Here is a 17,005-nt window from a genome sequence, read left to right on the forward strand (position 1 = left end):
AATATTCAGGGTTGATTTCCTTTAGGATTGACTGGTTGGATCTCCTTGCCGTCGAAGGGACTCTCAAGAGTCTTCTCCAACACCACAGTTCGAAAGCATCAATTCTCTGGCACTCAGCCTTCTTTTTGGTCCAACTCTCACATCGATACATGGCTACTGGAAAAAACATAGCTTTGACTAGACGGACTTTTTCAGCAAAGTGATGTCTCTGCTTTTTAATACACTGTCTAGGTTGATCATAGCTTTCCTTCCAAGGACCAAGCGTCTTTTAATTTCATGGTTGCAGTCACTGTCCACAGTGATTTTGGAGCCCAAGAAAATAAAATATGTCATTGTTCCCTGAGCCCTGTACCCACCTCTAATTATATTCAACATGTTATTCCTAATGCAAATAGTTTGTCTTTGTAGCTATATAGGCATTTTTGGTGACTGTTCTGAAATAAACCAAGTCATAACTCTCTTCTTTGCCTCTGCTGGAAAAGTTCTATGCCAGAATTCTTACCTAGTGTTGTATTTTTGTTCTGTTGGTTCTGAGTCCAGAATTGAGTTTTCCAGACAAACACTTTTGAGTTCCAGGGCAGTATGGAAACACACCCAGGGAATGTGTGGTTTGAAGTGAGGATTGCCTCTTTGGAAATGAATAGGGTAGTGACTGTTGTTGAAATGTCATTAAATGGAAATGTACTTTTCACCTTATCTTCATTTGGAAGTTAGCACTCAAGATAGTAACTTTAGAAAGTTCCTGCATTCCCTCAGAGACCTGATTTACAATAAACGTACACATCGTGCTTAAATGTAAGCAGCCAGCACCCCAGAAAATACAGCATGAAAAGAGGGTAAGAGAAGGGGCAGTCTGTGTGTTTGAGATTGTCTCGTTTCATGATCCATGTCATGCATGGGCTACATCTGCAGCTTTTTAAAGTTTTTGGAGGAGCTCAACAATGCAGCTGTCTCTAATGTACTGTGAACCTTGAAAAAGAATTTCCTTTCAACTAAGAGCGGAAGTAGTTTGTGTGTGGGATGATGGAGCTGAAGGTTTTCTTCAACAGAGAATAAAGTGCCATTATATAAACAAACATCTACACAACCTAAAGTAAGCCCAGTAAAAACAAATGCCATGGGCACCTACATTGCTATTCGAAAGGACCTAGTTTGCTACTCGTGTTTTCTCATTTTCACAAGGGAGGAAGCATGGGCACACAGTTGTTAGGCGACTTACCCAAGTCTCACTGTTACTTCTCGTGGCTGAACCAGAATTTGGAGTTGCAGAGGTTTTGTTCTTGTTCTTTGAGGAACTGCATTTAAATTGGACTTTAGGATTGCGATTTAGGCTGAATCTTTGGAAGTCAAAGTCTTTGCCGCATGAACATTTTTATTTAAGAGACACATTATAGAAACACACAGCACAACTACCACAAATAAATATTCCAGGGTATGAATAAAGCTCAGAGATGATAACTTCTGCTTAGATTTTCCCACTTACTATAATACGTGATATTTTGTAAAAAGTACCATATGTTCAGCCACATTTAAACTGTCATAATTTAGTGCTTGGACTTCCCTAGTGGCTCAGCAGTAAAGAATCCTTCTGCAGTGCAGGAGTCATGGGTTTGATCCCTGGGTCAGGAAGATCCCCTGGAGGAGGAAATGACAACTAACTCCAGTATTCTTGCCTGAGAAATCCCATGGGCAGAGGAGCCTAGAGGGCTACAGTCCATGGGGTTGCAAAAGAGTCGGACATGACTTAGCAACTAAAGGACACAACAATTTAGTGCTTTCAGAAATTCAGTTTGTTCTCAGCCACAAAACCTCGCCCTCTGAGGTGGGAGGACAAAATTAGCAACACAACTGAGTTATTTTCTAAGAAAAAAATCTATCTGGCTGTGAAGAATGGAGCATCCTTCCCTTTTTCCTCTTCCTAAGATTTTCTCCAAATGTTAATCTGAAGAGATTACTTCTGAAGTATCCTGAGTAGCTCTGATTGCAAATAAGAAATGTGATCTGCGGCTTTACACACAAGCAAATGCTCTCACCCCTCCAGATTTATTTCTTAATGCTAAAATTACAAGGTCATTGTTCCTTCCTATTGTAGGGTATCGCTTATACATGGATCCTTTAGATTTTCACATTGAGTTTTATGGTCTTGAGTAGTCGCTGTAGAATGTTTTAGTATAATTGATGAACTGTCTTTACCAGGTAAAATTGCTGTGGTGTTTATACTAATCTCTTCTACCTCTTCCTCAGTGACTGTGAATACACACTGTGATTTTGCAAACTGAATGAGAATACTTGGTTATTTGTTCTGGGGCTTTGTTTTCATTTTTTTAATTTTAAGGAATTTTTGAATTTGTGCTGAAGATTCCTTATCACCTATTTGTACTTGGTGTGTGAGCAAAATTACCCATCCCGTTAAAAAGTTCTGTAATGTTTTACTTCTTTGTCTAGATTCTTTGTTTATTATCCCTTTGGCTTTCAGTAAATCATTACTTTATTTACGAAATAATCAAAATGGTCTAGGGCTTAAAAAGAAAAGTGTATACTTATATTAAGTACTAAGCTAACAGACAATATTTTGCTTGTGATTTTATAATTCACAAATCCAAGGATACAAATATATGCATTGTAATCCGTTCACTTGTAAATGCCTGTGTTTATAGATAGTAAGCACTGAGCAACTTAGGTATATTTGCTCTTCTGGATATAAAAACTTACTATGATTTTATAGTTTAATAGCTATAGTAATTAAAATAGTGTGGTTATGGCCTAGGGTAGCCATAGATTTATGGAACATGATAGAGAATCATATATATAAGGACATAATGTGTCAGAGGGGGCATTAGAGATCAATGGGGAAACGTAGACTTGTTTGAAAACCTCACTTCATACCATGTATAAAATTCATGAAACAGAAGAAAAATAATCATCTCCAAGTATGTCATAAAGCTAAAGGTAAAATTCAAAAAGTGAAATGTTTAGAAGAAAATAATAGCTGATGTTCCATGTATTGTTAAAAACACTTCATCATTTAAATGCCACACAGCATGAGCTAGGAGCTCTTATTCCCCCATCCTGTAAATGAAGAAACAGGTTCAGAGAAGTAAATTTATTTCAGATTACACAGTAATATGTGGTATAATCTAGATTCAAATCAAGACAGATTAGTTCTTGTGTCCATTCCATTAGTAGCTATATAATACGATGTCCCTTAGAGTAGAACTTTTGTATAGCTTAAAGTTAAAAAAAAAAAAAAAATAAAGACCACAGAACAGAAAGATATTATTTTAGAATTTCTAAACAGTTTAATTATTGGTAGTTCAACAAAGCAAATAACAAGCAAAAGGATGGCTTACATACTTGGAAAACATGTTAGAAGACATGTAACTGAGAAAAATTTAATATCAATTGTATATAAAGAATGTCTTCCGAAGTGAGAAAAATACCGAAAGGAGGGTCAGAAGACATGAACAGGCCATTGACAGAGTAGATGGAAGTACAGGAAAAGAAACTAAATAAGTAAAGTTAAAATAATATGAGCTACCAAGTTAAAATTAAGAAATAGGCAAAATAAATTTAAGGTTATCAAGTCTTGGCAGGTATGTGGAGAAATGGGAACTTTTAAGCACTGTTAAATGGAACCCAAGTTGTTTTCAACCATTTTCATAAATATATGATTTTTAATTACATAGAAATATTCATAAGATATAGCAATTTAGATATGAAGTCAAAAGCACAAGCAGCAATAAAATAATAAATAATACAAAGGATCATCAGATAAAAATACATCATCAAGAAAGTGAGAGAAGAGCCCACAGAATGGAGAATACATATGCAAATCATATATCCAGTATTGGACTCAATTCCAGGTTATATAAAGAACTCTTAAAACCAATGATAAAAGGTAATTCTTTTTTAAAATGGGGAAGGATTTTGACAGACATTTCTCTAAAGAATATGTACAGATGACCAATGATCATATGAAAAGATGCTCAGTGTCATTAGCTGTCATTTCAGTTCAGTTCAGTGGTTCGGTCATGTCTGACTCTTTGTGACCCCATGGACTGCAGCATGCCAGGCTTCCCTATCCACCACCGACTCCTGGAGCTTGCTTAAACTCATGTCCATCGAGTTGGTGATGCCATCCAACCTCTGTTGTCCCCTTCTCCTCCTGCCTTCAGTCTTTCCCAGCATCAGGGTCTTTTTCAGTGAGTCAGTTCTTTGCATCAGGTGGCCAAAATATTGGATCTTCAGCATCAGTCCTTCCAATGAATATTCAGGACTGATTTCCTTTAGGATTGACTAGTTTGATCTCCTTGCAGTCCAATGGACTCTCAAGAGTCTTCCACAACACCACAGTTCAAAGCATCAATTCTTTAGCGCTCAGCTTCCTTTGTAGTCTAACTCTCACATCCATACATGACTACTGGAAAAACCATGGCTTGGACTAGACGGACCTGTGTTGGCAAAGTAATGTCTTTGCTTTTTAATATGCTGTCTAGGTTTGTCATAGCTTTTCTTACAAGGACCAAGGATCTTTTAATTTCATGGCTGCAATCACCATCTGCAGTGATTTTGGAGCCCCCTAAAATAAAGTCAGCCACTGTTTCCACTGTTTCCCCATCTATTTGCCATGAAGTGATTGGACTGGATGCCATGATCTTTGTTTTTTGAAAGTTGAGTTTTAAGCCAGCTTTTCACTTTCCTCTTTCACCTTCATCAAGAGGCTCTTTAGTTCTTCTTCACTTTCTGATATAAAGGTGGTGTTATCTGCATATCTGAGTTTATTGATATTTCTCCTGGCAGTTTTGATTTCAGCTTGTGCTTCATCCAGGCCGGCACTTCTCATGATGTACTCTGCATATAAGTTAAATAAGCAGGCTGACAGTATACAGCCTTGACGTACTCCTTTCTCAGTTTTGAACCAGTCCATTGTTCCCTGTCCAGTTCTAACTTTTGTTTCTTGACCTGCATACAGGTTTCTCAGGAGGCAGGTCAGGTAGTCTGATATTCCCATCTCTTGAAGAATATTCTAGTTTGTTGTGATCCACACAGTCAAAGGCTTTGGCATAGTCAATAAGGCAGATGATTTTTTTGAACTCTCTTGCATTTTCTATGATCCAGCAGACGTTGGCAATTTGATCTCTGGTTTCGCTGCCTTTTCTAAATCCAGGTTGAATATCTGGAAGTTCACGGTTCATGTATTGTTGAAGCCTGGCTTGGAGAATTTTGAGCATTACTTTGCTAGCATGTGAGGTGAGTGCAATTGTGTCGTAGTTTGAACATTCTTTGGCATTGCCTTTCTTTGGGATTGAAATGAAAACTGACCTTTTCCAGTCCTGTGGCCACTGCTGAGTTTTCCAAATTTGCTGGCATAGTGAGTGTAGCACTTTCACGGCATCATCTTTTAGGATTTGAAATAGTTCAACTGGAATTCCCTCACCTCCTCTAGCTTTGTTTGTAGTGATGCTTCCTAAGACCCATTTGACTTTGCATTCCAGGAAGTCTGGCTCTAGGTAAGTGATCACACCATCATGGTTATATGGGTCGTTAGTATTTTTTTGAATAGTTCTGTGTATTCTTCTTAATATCTTCTGCTTCTGTTAGGTTGATACTGTTTCTGTCCTTTATTGTACACATCTTTAGCTGTCAGTGAAATTCAAATCAAAACCACGAGATACTAGTCCACCCACTATTATCAAAAAGATAATAGCCAGTGTTGGTTGAGATGTGGGGAAATTGGAATCCTCATACACTACTTCTGGGAATAGAAAATGGTGTAACCACTTTCGAAAAAACTGGCAGTTCCTCACAGTGTTAAACATTCAGTTACCGTATTCCCCAGATGTTTCACTCCTGAGTATCTATCCAAGAGAAGTGGGAACTGTCCCCACAGAATTTGTACATGTTCACAGCAGTGTTATTCATAATAGCCAGTAAGTGGAAAACCCATATGTCTAGCAGCTGATGAATGGATAAATAAAATGTTGTGTATCTATATAATAAAATATTCTTTGGCAATAAAAATTATGCTATAACATGGATATACTTTGAAAATATTATGCTATGTGAAAGAAGCCAGATTCTAAGGCCTCATATTGTCATATTGCATTTATATGAAAAGTCTAGAATTTAAAACTATACACCGATGTAAGACAGATTAGTAGCCTCAAGTTGCCTGGGGTGGGGGCCCGGGGGCAAGAATAGGGAGTGACTATTAATGGTTATGGGACTTGTTTGAGGGGGTTATCAAAATGTTCTAAAATTGCATGGTGATATGATTGCAGAACTCAGTGCTAAAAAGGATTGAACTGAACATGTAACATAGGTCAGTCTTACGGCATGTGAATTATATTTCTATAAAGCTCCTAAAATATTCATTGTTGTTTTCATTCACCCAGTTGTGTCCAGCTCTTTGCGACCCCATGGACTGCAGCATGCCAGGCCTCCCTGTCCCTCACCATCTCCCAGAGTTTGCCCAAATTCATGTCCATTGTATCGGTGATGCCCTCTTATCCTCTGATGCCCTCTTCCCCTCCTGCCCTCACTCTTTCCCAGCATCAGGGACTTTTCCAATGAGTTGTCTGTTTGCATCAGATGACCAAAATACTGGAGTTTCAGCATCAGTCCTTCTAGTGAAGTAGGCTATTTATCTACTACTACGAAATATTCATAGTAGTAGATAAAAAGCCAATTTAGGATAGTGGTGAATATGGCAGGAGAAGAGGTTGGTCCTCAACTGACTTTATTCTATAATTTATTCCTTTATGATAAAAAACATCCCTTAAGATTTTGTAAAAATGAATCATGAGAACCCAATATTCTCTTTTTTAGTGTATTTGTAGAATTTTATGTAATAAAAGAGATAACCCATAACAAAAATGAATACACAGCCACACCCTCACTTTCAGCTAGAAAGCATTATGGGTTTTTCTTTCCTTTAAAAATTGAAGGAACTTTGCAGGTGGTGCTAGTGGTAAAGAATCTGGCTGCCAATGCAGGAGACATAAGAGATGTGGGTTTCATTCCAGGGTTGGGAAGATTCCCTGGAGGTCATGGCCACTCACTCGAGTATTCAAGACTTGGGTTCCAGAAAATGTTCTCTACAAGAAAAACACTGAATTCAGGTTCCTGTGTTGACTGTTACTTGCTTTTTCTGATATCAATTATAATAGTATTTTACTTGTGAAATCAGAATTTTAGTGAGGAGGCTTTGTTATTTTATTTAGTTGGTTTATGAGAAAAATTACTTGTGATTAAGAGTTACCATTAGTTCTGGTTAAGTCATACCATTTTTCCTTTGTTAAAACTTAGCAGAGTACCCCACCTGCAACCCTGCTTGTTCAATTATTGCTTTTGGGGACAATTGGTCTTTGTAATTTCGTATCTGGGCCTTACAGGGATCTGTTAATTTGCCTGTGAATCTTGATCATTAACTCTCCCTACACAGATTAATAGATCGTCTTAGAGACAGAAAGCATGCCTATAGGCTAGGAAGCCTCTTTCCAAGCTTTTCTCCTTGTTACTTTAGCAGAAATGCCTTTCCTGTAGAGTAGTTGGAAAACTGCCCACACTGACAAGCCCTTCTCAGATAGCAGAAGCTCATAGTCATAACAAAAACATTTTTTCCCCAGAATATGTTTCATGCTTCTCCCACTCAGGGCCATGGACATCATTAGGATGGGAAAATGACCCCAGGGCCTTGAGGTTTGTACATCAGAGTATTAACAACAAGTGATGCTAAAGCTGATTCAGGATAAGCTGGAGTGTGGTTGTGACAGCATTCAAATACTGTTGAAATACAGTTGCTCTATAGAGTACAGCTTAAGCAAGAGTTCTTTCGCTGAATTCTAGAACCTATAAACATAAGCGTGATTGGAATAGTTTACTTAGAATCAAAGGATGAAAAAAATGTGCAGAGCCAGAAATCTGTGTGTGGAAATGCATGACACATGAAAGCTAGATTGTGACTAGACAGTGGTTTTCAAATTGTGGTCCCTGCATCAGTGTGACATGGGAACCTGTTGGAAATATAAATTCTTGTGTCCTAACCCAGATCTACTGAATCAAAAACTTGAGGAAATGCATCCAGAAAACTTTGTTTTTAACAAGCCCTCCTGTTGATGTGTGGTTAAAGTTTGAGAACTTTGAACTAAAATTATGTTGCTTTGTGAGTAAACTTGAACTTTATCCCACAGGCAATGAAAATTCATGGAGGATTTGTGAGCTGAGTTATGGTATGATTGGTGTTTTAGTTAGATAATGGAGTCTTCTGCCTTATTTTTCTAATAAAGGAATTTCAGTTTAGAAAAATTTAAAAGTACTACCACATCTAGCTATGTGATTTAATGCATATATTTCAGAGGTGTCTACTATTTTGTAGTATTTTATAATTAAATATGAGTTGTTTAAGGACTTAGTAGAACTTTGGAAGTTTCAAACTTGAAAGATTTTTATTCTCTATAAATTATAAAATGATGCTTTCTTTTGTATGCTGTTTTGTTCCCTACACTGAAAACACTTTGCAGTTTTAATAGGACCTAGGTGTACTCTTAAATTCTAAAGATATTCTCCAAATAATTTTAGAAAATGTCTGAGGGCGTTTCCCAGGTCACTTTACTGTGTAATTTTTTCCCAAGTATGTTTTGCCTTTTAAATGTTTTCATTTTTCCTCTTAATCTTGTTATGCATCAGTAACACATGATGTGTTGGCATCTTCGGGAATTGCACATTTGTTCCAAGTGAAAAGGACTAGGTTCAGAGAATCTAGTCAGCCAGAAAGTTTACCCAACAGAAACCTATATTGAATCTAAAAATAATGTGCTCACATTTTCCATCAGAACTAAAATGGATTGAGGTCAGGAAGCCTCTATGAGAAGTTGACTGGACTCTTCCCTCCATGAACATGGCTTCTCATGTGGCTCAGTGGTAAAGAATCTGCCTGCCAACGCAGGAGATGCAGATTCGATCCCTGGGTTGGGAAGATCCCCTGGAGAAAGAAATGGCAACCCACTCCGGTATTCTTGCCTGGAAAAATCCCATGGACAGAGGAGCCTGGTGGGCTTCAGGCCATGGGGTTGCCAAGAGTTGGACATGACTGAGCACACATGCCCTACATGAACAGCATAACCAAATATGTCATTTAGTCCTATAACTTGTAGACAACATGGTGAAAAAGATCTTTGATCCAGAAGTCTGGCATGAGGCTGACTGCAGAGATCTGATTTTATCAACCCTCTCTTTAAGAGTCTTTAAGATTTAAGATTCAATACAGTGATATATTTTACTTCCAGATAGTATTATTTTTATGTTAACTGGAATGCTGGTATTAAAATGCAAAAAGATGGGAAGGAGGAAGCAGGAGAGGAGGGATAAATAGGGAGTTTGGGATTAACAGATACACACTACTAATATATAAACAACGTGGACCTACTGTATAGCACAGTATCTCTATTGTGTGAATAGAAAACTATTCAATATATTATAATAACCTAAAATGGAAATGAATCTGAAAAAAGTGTGTGTATATATATATACACACACAATACACACTTTGTTGTACGTCTGAAACATTGTAAATCTACTATACTTCAATTAAAAAAAAAAAGAATGCAGTAAGCATTTTTAATCTTTAATGATCTAATTCTATAAATATCCTAAAACACATTATACTCAGATCTTGGCTCAGAGTTAACTATTTGGGAAAAGGCAGGAGTCTTTTCTGATGGGAATCAAAATAATTGAATTTTAATTGTTTCCCAGCTACTAAAAATACTTACGTGACTTTGGACATAAGCTTCAGTGTCTCAGGATGAGGTGACACATTAAAATATTTAAATAGTTCATATGAGAAGTTGGTTTGGGGCATAGATACTGTTTTAAAAATAAACATAGAATGACTCGGAGAAACCATTTATTCCCTAATTTAACATACTTTAATTGCACACCTAGTGTCTTCCAGTGTTGTAATATGCCCTATGGGTTCAAGAAAAATATTCCATGATTACATCCTGGAGGGGAGGCAGGTACATACAAAGACTACTTTGGGAATGGGTAGGTGTGTATCTAACTTAAAAGGAGGTATCTACTGAGTTTCCAATTAAAGGCTGATAAGGAGTTATTTGAGCAAAACAAATCGAGAGCCAGAGGGACCAACCTGAGCAAAATTCCAGAGAGACTTGAGAGAGCACTGTGTGGCCAGAGGACTGAATTTATTTAGTGTAACTGCAGAGTTGGAGGTGAGGGGCAGTGAGTGGCTAATTTGAGATTGTAAGCAGGGCTGAGGAGATGAAGGTGTGTGTGGACCGGAGATGCAGAGATCCATGACTACCTTTTAGAAAGAAGTAACGTAATCGTATTTCCTGCTGTCTTTTGGTTAATGGCAGTTTCATACTTGTAGTTCATTAGGACCAAACCTTGGCATTATCCTTATCTTTTCTTTATCTCTCACCTACTGCATATAGTCCATTAGAGAATTATTCCAAGACTATTTTTTTTAGGGCTCCATGTACTCCACTTCAAAATCCTCTTGAGACTACCCCTTCCTGCTGTCATGGGGGTGTGTGTGCTCAGTCGCTTCAGTCGTGTCCGACTCTTTGCAACCCTGTGGACTGTAACCTGCCAGAGTCCTCTGTCCATGGGATTCTCCAGGCAAGAATACTGGAGTGTATTGTCATGCTCTCCTCCAGGGGATCTTCCTGACCCAGGGATTGAACCCCAGTCTCTTGCATTGCAGGCGGATTCTTTACTCACTGAGCCACCTCTTGTGAAGGCATTGCTCTGTTTTATGAACACGAAATAGGATACTCTCTTACCTCTTGGTCCCCTGCCTTGAGGCCTCTTTAATGCAACACGAGGAACCAATGTGTTCTGACACACAACTTGAAAGGAAAGGCCATACATGACTAGTGAGGGATAGGAGCAGAGCCAGAATGGAGATACTGAGGTTCATGTCATGGTACCTCTGGCGAGGTGAGCTAGTTAACTCATCCTCAGATTGCCTTTTTTTTTCCTTTCCTGTTTCACAGCCCTGGTTGATTCCTGGATGACATTGCCAGTAAACTACCTGCTTGCAAGCAGTTGTCTTAGGCTCTACTTTCTTGGAAATTAAAGTAACAATAATACCTTCAAAACACATCTTGAATTTGACTGCTTCTCATCACCCCTGCCACTGCCATCCATGTTCAAACCACAGTCAACACCTGCCTTAATCATCCACTATCTGCTTCATTGTCAGTGCCTGCAGTCATCTACTAGCTGCTCTCTGCTTTTATTTTTGTCCCTATAGTCCATCTTTGGCACAGCAACCAGAGGAAAAAGTTCCCACAAGGCCCTCAGATCTGTCCCTTTTTCTTCTATGACCTCGCTTCCTACTACTGTGCCTCTTTCTGGACAAACTTGTGCCTGTTGCTCTTCAAGGACCCCAGGTACTCTTCCACCTCAGGGCTCTTGGCTTTCTTCTGTCTGGAACACTTCCACTTCATAGCTCATTCTCACCGCCTTTCCCTTCCCAGAAGTGACTGCCTCAGTGAGGAGATTCTGACTGTGCTCTTTAAAATAACAACCACTCCCTACATCTTCTATCTCCTTTCCCTGCTTTATTTCTCCACATTGCACAGAACATAAATAATGTGCTTTCATGTTGACTTTACTTCTCGTCTCTTTTCTCCAATAACTGTCAGCTTTGTCAGGGCAGGGAATTGTGTCTTTTTCTTTCATTACTACATCCGTGGGCATAACCTATTACCTGGTAGGTGTTTCCAAATAATTGTGTAGTTAAGCAAATTAATGAGTATGTATTTTAGAAAATGTAGTTCTGGCTGTAGTATAAGATGGTTGGAGGAAGGTAGGGCTAGAGATTAGGAGCCTATTGCAGACCACCAGGTAAGAAATGATGAGGGCTACATTTGGAATCTTTTAACAATATCAGTAGAGAGTTAAGGAACGATTCTAGAAAAATTTAGAAGATTGAAATGATTGTGTTGCTAATGGACTGGATATAATGGATATAGAGAGGGAGACGTCTAAGAAGATTCTTGGGTTTTTCTTTGGCAGCTGTGTGGATGATGGACATGTTTATCAGAAAGAAACTGAAGACAGTTTAGGTTTAGAAAGAACAGGATACGCTGGAGAGGCTTCAGAAAGGAGGAAGAAGAACTTCAGATTTAAATATGTTGAGTTTGATGTATCAAACTAAGACCTCTTAGCATGCAATGTTAGAGATCTCATAGTCAGTTGACTATAAAAGGACTAGAGCTCAGAAAAGGGTACTTATGCCTAGTAAGTGGATTGTGTCTTGAGATGGGCCTTACACAACTCAAACAAGGGAAAACCATATACTACTGCATGTTCCTATAGGAGTATAGGAATTCCTAACTGTTGTCTGGGGGGAAAGTAGCTCTTTTTTAAAAAAGTTTGAAAGAGAAATCCTTGAAAAAGAGAAAAGGAAAAAAGAAAATGTCTGATTCATTTTTGTTGTTCTTTCATTTTGAAAGAATGAAAACAGCATTTATCTTCGGGTGAAGTGTCTAAGTACCTCTAGAATACAAAGAACTTACTTAACCTTTAGCTTGCCCTGGCTAGCCTCAAAAACTCCATTTTACTTTCACAGCCATCTTCTTTTATTGAAAACATGTTGAAGTACATTTTTTTCCTTTAGTCACTGGAAATGAGTACATTCTTTAGTAAAACATCCAGAATGCATGTAATGAAATATGTTTAATGTTTCAAGTAAGATATCTTGTATATATGTTTCTATTGAGTAATATAAGTTTTAAGTGATTGTGTTCTCCACTTACATGCTTTTCACCTATTTTGAAGCTCAGATTTTTGCGAATAGCTTTCATACCTCTGTTAATTTTTATTACCTTATTTAGTAGAGGAGGATAAAGCATCTTGAACTGGTCTTTAGCCTAGACATTTATTTAACAATTTGATTTCTCAAGGGGCAACACTGTTGGAAGAGATTACTATACACAAATCTCTGGGGTGAGAGTGGATAGAGATGAGAAAGATACTGCCGAGGAAATTTATAGAAACAAAACCCAAATCATTCTGCGCTGTGATCATCTTGTAGTTGGTGAGTGCACCTTAGCTTTGGTTGAACTCTTGGACTTGTTATTTGAATTGAATCGTTGCTGTTTGATCTCATGTGGACAATTTACATTTCACTAAGATGAGGAGGGCTTAAAAATAGCTGTGAAAAAACGGGAAGTGAAAAGCAAAGGAGAAAAGGAAGGATATACCCATTTGAATGCAGAGTTCCAAAGACTAGCAAGGAGAGATAAGAAAGCCTTCCTCAGTGATCAATGCAAAGAAATAGAAGAAAGCAATAGAATGGGAAAGACTAGAGATCTCTTCAAGAAAATTAGAGATACCAAGGGAACATTTCATGCAAAGATGTGTTCAATAAAGGACAGAAATGTTAGGGATCTAACAGAAGCAGAAGATATTAAGAAGAGGTGACAAGAATACACAGAAGACCTGTACAAAAAAGATCTTCACGACCCAGATAATCACGATGGTGTGATCACTCACCTAGAGCCAGACATCCTGGAATGTGAAGTCAAGTGGGCCTTAGGAAGCATCACTATGAACAGAGCTAGTGGAGGTGATGGAGTTCCAGTTGAGCTATTTCAAAGCCTAAAAGATGATGCTGTGAAAGTGCTGCACTCAATATGCCAGCAAATCTGGAAAACTCAGCAGTGGCCACAGGACTGGAAAAGGTCAGTTTTCATTCCAATCCCAAAGAAAGGCAATGCCAAAGAATGCTCAAACTACTGCACAACTGCACTCATCTCACATGCTAGTAAAGTAATGCTTAAAATTCTCCAAGCCAGGCTTCAACAATACATGAACTGTTAACTTCCAGATGTTCAAGCTGGATTTAGAAAAGGCAGAGGAACCAGAGATCAAATTGCCAACATCCACTGGATCACCGAAAAAGCAAGAGAGTTCCAGAAAAACATCTCTTTCTTCATTGACTATACCTAAGCTTTTGACTGTGTGGATCACAATAAACTGTGGAGAATTCTGAAAGAGATGGGAATATCAGACCACCTGACCTGCCTCTTGAGAAACCTGTATGCAGGTCAGGAAGCAACAGTTAGAACTGGACATGGAACAACAGACTGGTTCCAAATAGGAAAAGGAGTACGTCAAGGCTGTATATTGTCACCCTGCTTATTTAACTATATGCAGAGTACATCGTGAGAAATGCTGGGCTGGAAGAAGCACAAGCTGGAATCAAGATTGCCGGGAGAAGTATCAATAACCTGAGATATGCAGATGACACTACCCTTATGGCAGAAAGTGAAGAACTAAAGAGCCTCTTGATGAAAGTGAAAGAGGAGAGTGACAAAGTGGCTTAAAGCTCAACATTCACAAAACTAAGATCATGGCATCCGGTCCCATCACTTCATGGCAGATAAATGAGGAAACAGTGGAAACAGTGGCTGACTTTATTTTTCTGGGCTCCAAAATCACTGTAGATGGTGATTGCAGCCATGAAATTAAAAGACTCTTACTCCTTGGAAGGAAAGTTATGACCAACCTAGGCAGCATATTAAAAATCAGAGACATTGCTTTGTCAACCAAGGTCCGTCTAGTCAAGACTATGGTTTTTCCAGTGGTCATGTATGGATGTGAGAGTTGGACTGTAAAGAAAGCTGAGCACCGAAGAATTGATGCTTTTGAACTGTGGTGTTGGAGAAGACTCTTGAGAGTCCCTTGGCCTGCAAGGAGATCCAATCAGTCCATCCTAAAGGAGGTCAGTCCTGGGTGTTCATTGGAAGGGACTGATGTTGAAGCTGAAACTCCAATACTTTGGCCACCTCATGGGAAGAGCTGACTCATTTGAAAAGACCCTGATGCTGGGAAAGATTGAGGGCAGGAGGAGAAGGGGACGACAGAGGATGAGATGGCTGGATGGCATCACTGACTTGATGGCCATGGGTTTAGGTGGACTCCGGGAGTCGGTGATGGACAGTGAGGCCTGGCTTGCTATGGTTCATGGGGTCGCAAAGAGTCGGACACGACTGAGCGACTGAACTGAACTGAAAATATGAATTATCTTATAGTCTTAGGTTGCACTGGGCACAGGGTCATTAGTGGCTGCACTGCCTGAATTGTCATCAATGGAGCATGGATTCTGAGGACATGTTGTTTAGTTGCCATGTCCTACTCTTTGCGACCCTGTGGACTACAGCAGTGTGCCAGGCCTCCATGTCCTTCACTATCTCCTGGAGTTTGCTCAGATTCATGTCCACTGAGTCAGACATACAGTGAGTCTGACATACAGTGAGTCACTCCCTGAGTCTGAGGACCTACATTAGATCTAAACTATATTGCTGATAGTGAAATTAAACTTTTTATTAGATTAAAGAAACTCTAAGAACCACAATTCAAGGGCCCAAGGTAATTCAGATTTAATTAAAAGAACTTTTTATGTTTATTTAAGAAACTTGGGTATTTAAGGAAACTTTGAAAACCAAGAATAACTGAATCAAGATTCTCCATAGAAATACCATGAATAGGAAGCATGTGTGTATATATATTTTCATCAGGAACTGGTCCACATTATGATGGCGGCTGACAAGTCCCTAGATCGGCAGTTGACAAGCTTCAGACTCAGGAGAGCCAGTGGTGTAGTTACAGTCCAGACAGAGATACAGAGATCAGGGGTTTAAGACCCAGGAAAAGAGCTGATACTTCAGTTGGAATCTGGAGGCAGGAAAAATGTGACGCCCCAGCTTGAAGACATTAGACATGAGTCATTTCCTCTTCTTTGGAGAGTCAACCTTTTTGTCCTATTCAGACCTTCAGCTGATTAGGGAGGGAAATCTGCTTTCTGCAGTCTCTTAGGTGTTCGATTCATCCCAAACACCCTTCCAGAAATACCAGATAATGTTTGACCAGATAGCTGGTACCCACAATCCAGTCAAGTTGGCATATAAAGTTAATCATCACAATAACACTATTTTAAAATCTATTCAACTACATTCAGTTAATAAGCATTTAGGCATAGCTCTGTAGATTCAGCAGAGAGAGTAAGACGTTTTGAGTATCTAAAGAAGTAAAGAACAGGTGTCAGGTAATGTTTAATAAGACGTAAATAAAGTCAATAAAAAATACAAGTTTTTAGCATTTACGTTCCTCACCAGACTATTTTTCATGTATATTGAAGCTTACTCAGTTGTGTCTGACTCCTTGCGACCCCACGGACTGTAGCCCACCAGGTTCCTCTGTCCTTGGAATTCTCCAAGCCAGAATAATGGAGTGGGTAGCTGTTCCCTTCTCTAGGGTATCTTCCCAACACAGGGATCTAATCCAGGTCTCCCACATTGCAGACGGATCTTTACCATCTGAGCCACCAGGGAAATCCTGAAGCTTACTATGTGGGACTAAAAATTGAGTTTCTTATTCTGAACTTTAAATTATTAAATAGATATTAAGAAAACCATATACTTACTTGTCCATTTTTTATACCTTTTAAAATTTGTTTATATCACAATGCATATTCATCTGGAAGGCGGTAGCATAATCATAAAGAAGCAATAAAAGCTTAGTCTGTTAAAAAAAAAAAGTGCTAATGGATACCACAAGAAAAAATTTCTTCAGCATTTTTTGCCCCTGTGTCGCATTATTCTGTTCCTGTGTAATATTTGTGGTTCCCTGTTTGGTGCCATGTATTTCTAAATTCAGGTAATATAAAATGTTTCTGTGCTTACTGGATACAGTAGGGAAACCAAGTTTTGATATTATTTAATTTGAAAAGAATGAGAGTCTTTATAAACATATGTACAATTATTTAGCCACAGAGCATAGCTTATTAAATAGCCATTACAGATGTGTTTCCTCTTCCCATCTCACCGTCCCCAGTTCCAGCTAAACTTTAGGAAGTGAAAAATACAAAGCAGCTGGGAAAATTATTGTAAGAATTTAACAGCTGTATTTGAATGACTTAAATATTTTAGAGTCAATTACAAAATAAAAATTATCTAATTATTGTTTA

At 38.6% G+C, this 17,005-nt stretch overlaps 1 protein-coding gene across 16 annotated transcripts in view; it reads left to right on the forward strand.

The window, feature by feature from the left end:
• BMPR1B (bone morphogenetic protein receptor type 1B) overlaps positions 1-17,005 on the forward strand; it is a 420,588-nt gene that overhangs the window by 330,629 nt on the left and 72,954 nt on the right. The window contains exon 6 of one of the 16 annotated variants that reach the window (XM_081595657.1): positions 12,939-13,072. The exons of 14 other annotated variants lie outside the window; for them this stretch is intronic. The gene's annotated coding sequence lies outside the window, so the exon portion shown is untranslated. Of the gene's footprint in view, positions 1-12,938; positions 13,073-17,005 lie in introns of those variants that run through there. One more of the 16 variants, XM_081595604.1, reaches the window with a different exon arrangement.

The sequence above is a fragment of the Giraffa tippelskirchi genome, chromosome 1 (assembly GCF_054371585.1).
Source record: "Giraffa tippelskirchi isolate mGirTip1 chromosome 1, T2T-mGirTip1v1.2.pri, whole genome shotgun sequence".
Lineage (NCBI taxonomy): Eukaryota > Metazoa > Chordata > Mammalia > Artiodactyla > Giraffidae > Giraffa > Giraffa tippelskirchi.